We start from the raw sequence: 7,896 nt of genomic DNA on the forward strand, positions 1-7,896 counted from the left end.
GAGGCGCTCCATCCATGTCGGTACCGGTGAGCGTTGCACTCGCAGTCGCAAAAACGTACGGCAAGTATATTACTCGGAAGAGTCAATGACAGTCCAAGCCCCCCTGCGTGGGAAGAGTCTTCCTAGGCCATGACCCACCGGAAGGGCGCAGCGTCCCCCACCCCAGACATGTGACGTCAGACTATCGGTATTGACGACTAGACTGATTCCTTATAATCATTTGCCATACACCGGTGGAAGCTGCCGAGACGAGTAACTACATAGCGGGCTCGCCGTGTCACTAATGTACAGAGATACAATAGTTTCGACTGGAACCGGATTAAACGTATACACGGCGCTGATTAGTAATAGATAGAGCCATCAGAATACAGATAATGTATAGACCTGTCCGTATACATGCTGAAAGACTCTGCTCACAATCACACGTCAGCCAGACACTCTTATCACGCACTACTCTCTGCCTGTAACAGGCACACAGACAATATGTAAGCACCAGCATGGAACAACACCCAGTGCATCCTCTCTGCCACATTAGACAATCCACACTATCATAACCAGACCGGGAGGTCCACTCGGAAAACAGAATATCCCACCCTTCCGACAACCACCATTGCTCAGCTAAGCCACCAACACCCACACATGTCCCAGACAGGGGTGCACCCAACATCACAATACTGCCTCCTGTCACACCACACAAACAATGGCAGGAATGAAAGACACAGGTCTGCCACAAGCATGGAATCAGAGCGCCGCCTGTTATGAGCCAAAGGTGCACCCTGACGTGGCAAATCAGATGATGCCGCAGTCATTTACTTACGATAATCACAATCAACAAACCGGGCCCCCCCCCCCCCAAGTGCCTTAACCTAACCCGTATTGTACCTTAACCTAACCCGTATTGTACCTTAACCTAACCCGTATTGTACCTTAACCTAACCCGTATTGTACCTTAACCTAACCCGTATTGTACCTTAACCTAACCCGTATTGTACCTTAACCTAACCCATATTGTACCTTAACCTAACCCATATTGTACCTTAACCTAACCCATATTGTACCTTAACCTAACCCATATTGTACCTTAACCTAACCCATATTGTACCTTAACCTAACCCATATTGTACCTTAACCTAACCCATATTGTACCTTAACCTAACCCATATTGTACCTTAACCTAACCCATATTGTACCTTAACCTAACCCATATTGTACCTTAACCTAACCCATGTTGCGCCTTAACCTAACCCATGTTGCGCCTTAACCTAACCCATGTTGCGCCTTAACCTAACCCATGTTGCGCCTTAACCTAACCCATGTTGCGCCTTAACCTAACCCATGTTGCGCCTTAACCTAACCCATGTTGCGCCTTAACCTAACCCATGTTGCGCCTTAACCTAACCCATGTTGCGCCTTAACCTAACCCATGTTGCGCCTTAACCTAACCCATGTTGCGCCTTAACCTAACCCATGTTGCGCCTTAACCTAACCTATGTTGCGCCTTAACCTAACCTATGTTGCGCCTTAACCTAACCTATGTTGCGCCTTAACCTAACCTATGTTGCGCCTTAACCTAACCTATGTTGCGCCTTAACCTAACCTATGTTGCGCCGTAACCTAACCTATGTTGCGCCGTAACCTAACCTATGTTGCGCCGTAACCTAACCTATGTTGCGCCTTAACCTAACCTATGTTGCGCCTTAACCTAACCTATGTTGCGCCTTAACCTAACCTATGTTGCGCCTTAACCTAACCTATGTTGCGCCTTAACCTAACCTATGTTGCGCCTTAACCTAACCTATGTTGCGCCTTAACCTAACCTATGTTGCGCCTTAACCTAACCTATGTTGCGCCTTAACCTAACCTATGTTGCGCCTTAACCTAACCTATGTTGCGCCTTAACCTAACCTATGTTGCGCCTTAACCTAACCTATGTTGCGCCGTAACCTAACCTATGTTGCGCCTTAACCTAACCTATGTTGCGCCTTAACCTAACCTATGTTGCGCCGTAACCTAACCTATGTTGCGCCTTAACCTAACCTATGTTGCGCCTTAACCTAACCTATGTTGCGCCTTAACCTAACCTATGTTGCGCCTTAACCTAACCTATGTTGCGCCTTAACCTAACCTATGTTGCGCCTTAACCCAACACACGTTGGGCCTTAACCCAACACACGTTGGGCCTTAACCCAACACACGTTGGGCCTTAACCCAACACACGTTGGGCCTTAACCCAACACACGTTGGGCCTTAACCCAACACACGTTGGGCCTTAACCCAACACACGTTGGGCCTTAACCCAACACACGTTGGGCCTTAACCCAACACACGTTGGGCCTTAACCCAACACACGTTGGGCCTTAACCCAACACACGTTGGGCCTTAACCCAACACACGTTGGGCCTTAACCCAACACACGTTGGGCCTTAACCCAACACACGTTGGGCCTTAACCCAACACACGTTGGGCCTTAACCCAACACACGTTGGGCCTTAACCCAACACACGTTGGGCCTTAACCCAACACACGTTGGGCCTTAACCCAACACACGTTGGGCCTTAACCCAACACACGTTGGGCCTTAACCTGCTCTGTAATTGTCATACGACGCGTTAAATTAGTGTAGTGTTGCCTAACTGCAACCCCCGCAATATAGTTTGCTACTCGCACTGCCCGGTCCCCAGAGTATCGCTTCATGTTAAACACCTTGCAGCTATACACTGTAATGCGGATGGCGGCAGGACGTACATGCTCAATGCCCTTCGCAGTTGTTCATTGGCATTCGCATGGCGAAGCACAGCCTACGTTGTGGTACGGCTTGTGGCAACTGTCCGCTGATGTTGTACGTCCAAATCACACACTGTACCGCACATTGGTCCTCATGTACTGAATGATACATCGTGGTACATGTGTGACCGTACCACGACTGCGCCAACAACGGCGAACCATACGGTCCAAATATTGTGCACTCAGCTACGTGTCGTCTCCCTATAAGAGCTGGATTGCAGTATGGTATGCCGTGGATGGCGATCAGCATGAGCCGTCTGTTGATGTAGTGGCGCGTGTTGTCAGACGTAGTCGTCTCTTCTCACACACCGTGATAGCATGGTGCACTGCGTTCCACATCTGCGACATGCGACAGAGGCCGGTTGACAGTCGTTCGCGCAATGGACATCGCATACGTACGGGGGCCACCTTCCACGTGTTCGCGAAGCGTGCACATGTTGTTGCGTGTATGTGGGCAGACATAGTGTGTCGTGACACCTGACACAGGCATGCAACAATCGTTGAATTTGCAAATGGCGATGGACGTCTACGTTTGCTGGTGACGTTACGCAAATGAAGAACTGGTAAACCGTTGTGGTGCGGTTGTTCTCGCTAGAGGTGAATCAGTGATGGCGACGATCGGTTGAGCTACCAACCGGTTGTTTCAGCGATACCCACCATGCCCACGAACGTGAATGGCATGTGGGTGTGAAGCGATACGCGGCGGTGGCTGGGTGGGACCGTCCCCGGCCGGTGAGGGGGGGCCTTCCGGCGTGCTGGCCGCGCGGTGCGTGGGCGCACGCGCTACAGCCGGCTGGTGGGGGCGGCCAGTGGCAGGCGCGCCGGCCGACGGAGGCGGCAGGCGGCGCAGCTGCGCGCCGGCGCACCCTGCACGCGGCGCCGTGCGGCCAAAGTAGGTCCTCGCGGGCCCGGTGCGAAGCGCGGTGGACATCTGCAGTGTGCTGGTCCGATTGAGGACTGTGTGCGCTGAGGATGCGCCGCCGCCCGGCGCTCGGCGCCGCGACGCCGTCTGCTGCTCGGTCGCCTCTGCGGTTCTCGCAGGTGGATTGTATCGCAGCTGTGCGGACGTGTTGGCGCGTGCGCTGTGCTGGGAGAGTTCGCTTCGGCACCCAAGTGGGGCTTTTGTCCTTCTGTGGCGCTGGCGTTGGAGCTGCCGGCCACCGTAGGTGGCGCGTGTTGTCTCCCGCCGGCAATGCCACGACAGCACGCTCCCGGGCCTCTGTCGGCAGCGGCAAGCTCAGTTGGGAGCACGGGTGGTCGCACCTAAAGCGTCTACTCGCCAAACTCCGGGCGATTGCGCCTCTCTCGAACCCGACCAAGTACTTAGGACGGCGCTGCGCGCCGCCGGGACCTGAGAGGGTTTCGAGGTGTATTGTGCAGGGGAGCTCAGCCTCCTCCTGTTTGCAGAATAATTGAGCGGACGCTTGCGTGTTCGCGCGGGCCCCCGGGACACACTCCCGGGCGGCCGGCTGCTCAGCTCTAGTTGACGCAGCTCCCTGGTTGATCCTGCCAGTAGTCATATGCTTGTCTCAAAGATTAAGCCATGCATGTCTCAGTACAAGCCGCATTAAGGTGAAACCGCGAATGGCTCATTAAATCAGTTATGGTTCCTTAGATCGTACCCACGTTACTTGGATAACTGTGGTAATTCTAGAGCTAATACATGCAAACAGAGTCCCGACCAGAGATGGAAGGGACGCTTTTATTAGATCAAAACCAATCGGTCGGCTCGTCCGGTCCGTTTGCCTTGGTGACTCTGAATAACTTTGGGCTGATCGCACGGTCCTCGTACCGGCGACGCATCTTTCAAATGTCTGCCTTATCAACTGTCGATGGTAGGTTCTGCGCCTACCATGGTTGTAACGGGTAACGGGGAATCAGGGTTCGATTCCGGAGAGGGAGCCTGAGAAACGGCTACCACATCCAAGGAAGGCAGCAGGCGCGCAAATTACCCACTCCCGGCACGGGGAGGTAGTGACGAAAAATAACGATACGGGACTCATCCGAGGCCCCGTAATCGGAATGAGTACACTTTAAATCCTTTAACGAGTATCTATTGGAGGGCAAGTCTGGTGCCAGCAGCCGCGGTAATTCCAGCTCCAATAGCGTATATTAAAGTTGTTGCGGTTAAAAAGCTCGTAGTTGGATTTGTGTCCCACGCTGTTGGTTCACCGCCCGTCGGTGTTTAACTGGCATGTATCGTGGGACGTCCTGCCGGTGGGGCGAGCTGAAGGCGTGCGACGCGCCTCGTGCGTGCTCGTGCGTCCCGAGGCGGACCCCGTTGCAATCCTACCAGGGTGCTCTTGAGTGAGTGTCTCGGTGGGCCGGCACGTTTACTTTGAACAAATTAGAGTGCTTAAAGCAGGCAAGCCCGCCTGAATACTGTGTGCATGGAATAATGGAATAGGACCTCGGTTCTATTTTGTTGGTTTTCGGAACCCGAGGTAATGATTAATAGGGACAGGCGGGGGGCATTCGTATTGCGACGTTAGAGGTGAAATTCTTGGATCGTCGCAAGACGAACAGAAGCGAAAGCATTTGCCAAGTATGTTTTCATTAATCAAGAACGAAAGTTAGAGGTTCGAAGGCGATCAGATACCGCCCTAGTTCTAACCATAAACGATGCCAGCCAGCGATCCGCCGCAGTTCCTCCGATGACTCGGCGGGCAGCCTCCGGGAAACCAAAGCTTTTGGGTTCCGGGGGAAGTATGGTTGCAAAGCTGAAACTTAAAGGAATTGACGGAAGGGCACCACCAGGAGTGGAGCCTGCGGCTTAATTTGACTCAACACGGGAAACCTCACCAGGCCCGGACACCGGAAGGATTGACAGATTGATAGCTCTTTCTTGATTCGGTGGGTGGTGGTGCATGGCCGTTCTTAGTTGGTGGAGCGATTTGTCTGGTTAATTCCGATAACGAACGAGACTCTAGCCTGCTAACTAGTCGCGTGACATCCTTCGTGCTGTCAGCGATTACTTTTCTTCTTAGAGGGACAGGCGGCTTCTAGCCGCACGAGATTGAGCAATAACAGGTCTGTGATGCCCTTAGATGTTCTGGGCCGCACGCGCGCTACACTGAAGGAATCAGCGTGTCTTCCTAGGCCGAAAGGTCGGGGTAACCCGCTGAACCTCCTTCGTGCTAGGGATTGGGGCTTGCAATTGTTCCCCATGAACGAGGAATTCCCAGTAAGCGCGAGTCATAAGCTCGCGTTGATTACGTCCCTGCCCTTTGTACACACCGCCCGTCGCTACTACCGATTGAATGATTTAGTGAGGTCTTCGGACTGGTACGCGGCATTGACTCTGTCGTTGCCGATGCTACCGGAAAGATGACCAAACTTGATCATTTAGAGGAAGTAAAAGTCGTAACAAGGTTTCCGTAGGTGAACCTGCGGAAGGATCATTACCGACTAGACTGCATGTCTTTCGATGTGCGTGTCGTGTCGCGCAACACGCTACCTGTACGGCTCGCAGTAGCCGTGCGCCGCGTGCGGAACCACGCGTGCTTCTCAAAACTAACGCCAATGTTGTGTGGTACGAGCGCTGAAGCGCTGGAGCGGCTGGCCTGCGGCACCTGGCGCCTGGCGCCGGTTTTGAATGACTTTCGCCCGACTGCCTGTCCGCTCCGGTGTGGAGCCGTACGACGCCCATCGGCCGTGAGGCCGTTGGACACAGAACGCTTGAACAGGGGCCGCCACACGCCTACGTCCCGCCTATGCAACTGTCTTGAAAGAGACAGTGTAAACTAAGAAAAGATCACCCAGGACGGTGGATCACTCGGCTCGTGGGTCGATGAAGAACGCAGCAAATTGCGCGTCGACATGTGAACTGCAGGACACATGAACATCGACGTTTCGAACGCACATTGCGGTCCATGGATTCCGTTCCCGGGCCACGTCTGGCTGAGGGTCGGCTACGTATACTGAAGCGCGCGGCGTTTGCCCCGCTTCGCAGACCTGGGAGCGTCGCGGCCGCCTGTGGGGCCGGCCGCGCCTCCTTAAACGTGCGATGCGCGCCCGTCGCCTGGCGGTTCGCATACCGGTACTTACTCGGTAGCGTGCACAGCCGGCTGGCGGTGTGGCGTGCGACACCTCGTACAACGACCTCAGAGCAGGCGAGACTACCCGCTGAATTTAAGCATATTACTAAGCGGAGGAAAAGAAACTAACAAGGATTCCCCCAGTAGCGGCGAGCGAACAGGGAAGAGTCCAGCACCGAACCCCGCAGGCTGCCGCCTGTCGTGGCATGTGGTGTTTGGGAGGGTCCACTACCCCGACGCCTCGCGCCGAGCCCAAGTCCAACTTGAATGAGGCCACGGCCCGTAGAGGGGTGCCAGGCCCGTAGCGGCCGGTGCGAGCGTCGGCGGGACCTCTCCTTCGAGTCGGGTTGCTTGAGAGTGCAGCTCCAAGTGGGTGGTAAACTCCATCTGAGACTAAATATGACCACGAGACCGATAGCGAACAAGTACCGTGAGGGAAAGTTGAAAAGAACTTTGAAGAGAGAGTTCAAAAGTACGTGAAACCGTTCTGGGGTAAACGTGAGAAGTCCGAAAGGTCGAACGGGTGAGATTCACGCCCATCCGGCCACTGGCCTCCGCCCTCGGCAGATGGGGCCGGCCGCCCGCGCGGAGCAATCCGCGGCGGGGTCGTGTCCGGTTGCCTTTCCACTCGCCGCGGGGTGGGGCCGTTCCGGTGTGCGGTGGGCCGCACTTCTCCCCTAGTAGGACGTCGCGACCCGCTGGGTGCCGGCCTACGGCCCGGGTGCGCAGCCTGTCCTTCCGCGGGCCTCGGTTCGCGTCTGTTGGGCAGAGCCCCGGTGTCCTGGCTGGCTGCCCGGCGGTATATCTGGAGGAGTCGATTCGCCCCTTTGGGCGCTCGGGCTCCCGGCAAGCGCGCGCGGTTCTTCCCGGATGACGGACCTACCTGGCCCGGCCCCGGACCCGCGCCGCTGTTGGCTCGGGATGCTCTCGGGCGGAATAATCGCTCCCGTCAGCGGCGCTTCAGCTTTGGACAATTTCACGACCCGTCTTGAAACACGGACCAAGGAGTCTAACATGTGCGCGAGTCATTGGGCTGTACGAAACCTAAAGGCGTAATGAAAGTGAAGGTCTCGCCT

General features: G+C 54.9%; 2 non-coding genes across 2 annotated transcripts; both read left to right on the forward strand.

The window, feature by feature from the left end:
• Window positions 1-4,276: 4,276 nt before the first annotated feature.
• On the forward strand, window positions 4,277-6,187 carry LOC124591999. The gene has a single exon (XR_006977273.1). It is a non-coding gene; the product is annotated as a small subunit ribosomal RNA (ribosomal RNA).
• Window positions 6,188-6,538: 351 nt separating this feature from the next.
• On the forward strand, window positions 6,539-6,693 carry LOC124592005. The gene has a single exon (XR_006977277.1). It is a non-coding gene; the product is annotated as a 5.8S ribosomal RNA (ribosomal RNA).
• Window positions 6,694-7,896: the final 1,203 nt, after the last annotated feature.

This window comes from Schistocerca americana, unplaced genomic scaffold (genome assembly GCF_021461395.2).
Source record: "Schistocerca americana isolate TAMUIC-IGC-003095 unplaced genomic scaffold, iqSchAmer2.1 HiC_scaffold_886, whole genome shotgun sequence".
NCBI lineage: Eukaryota > Metazoa > Arthropoda > Insecta > Orthoptera > Acrididae > Schistocerca > Schistocerca americana.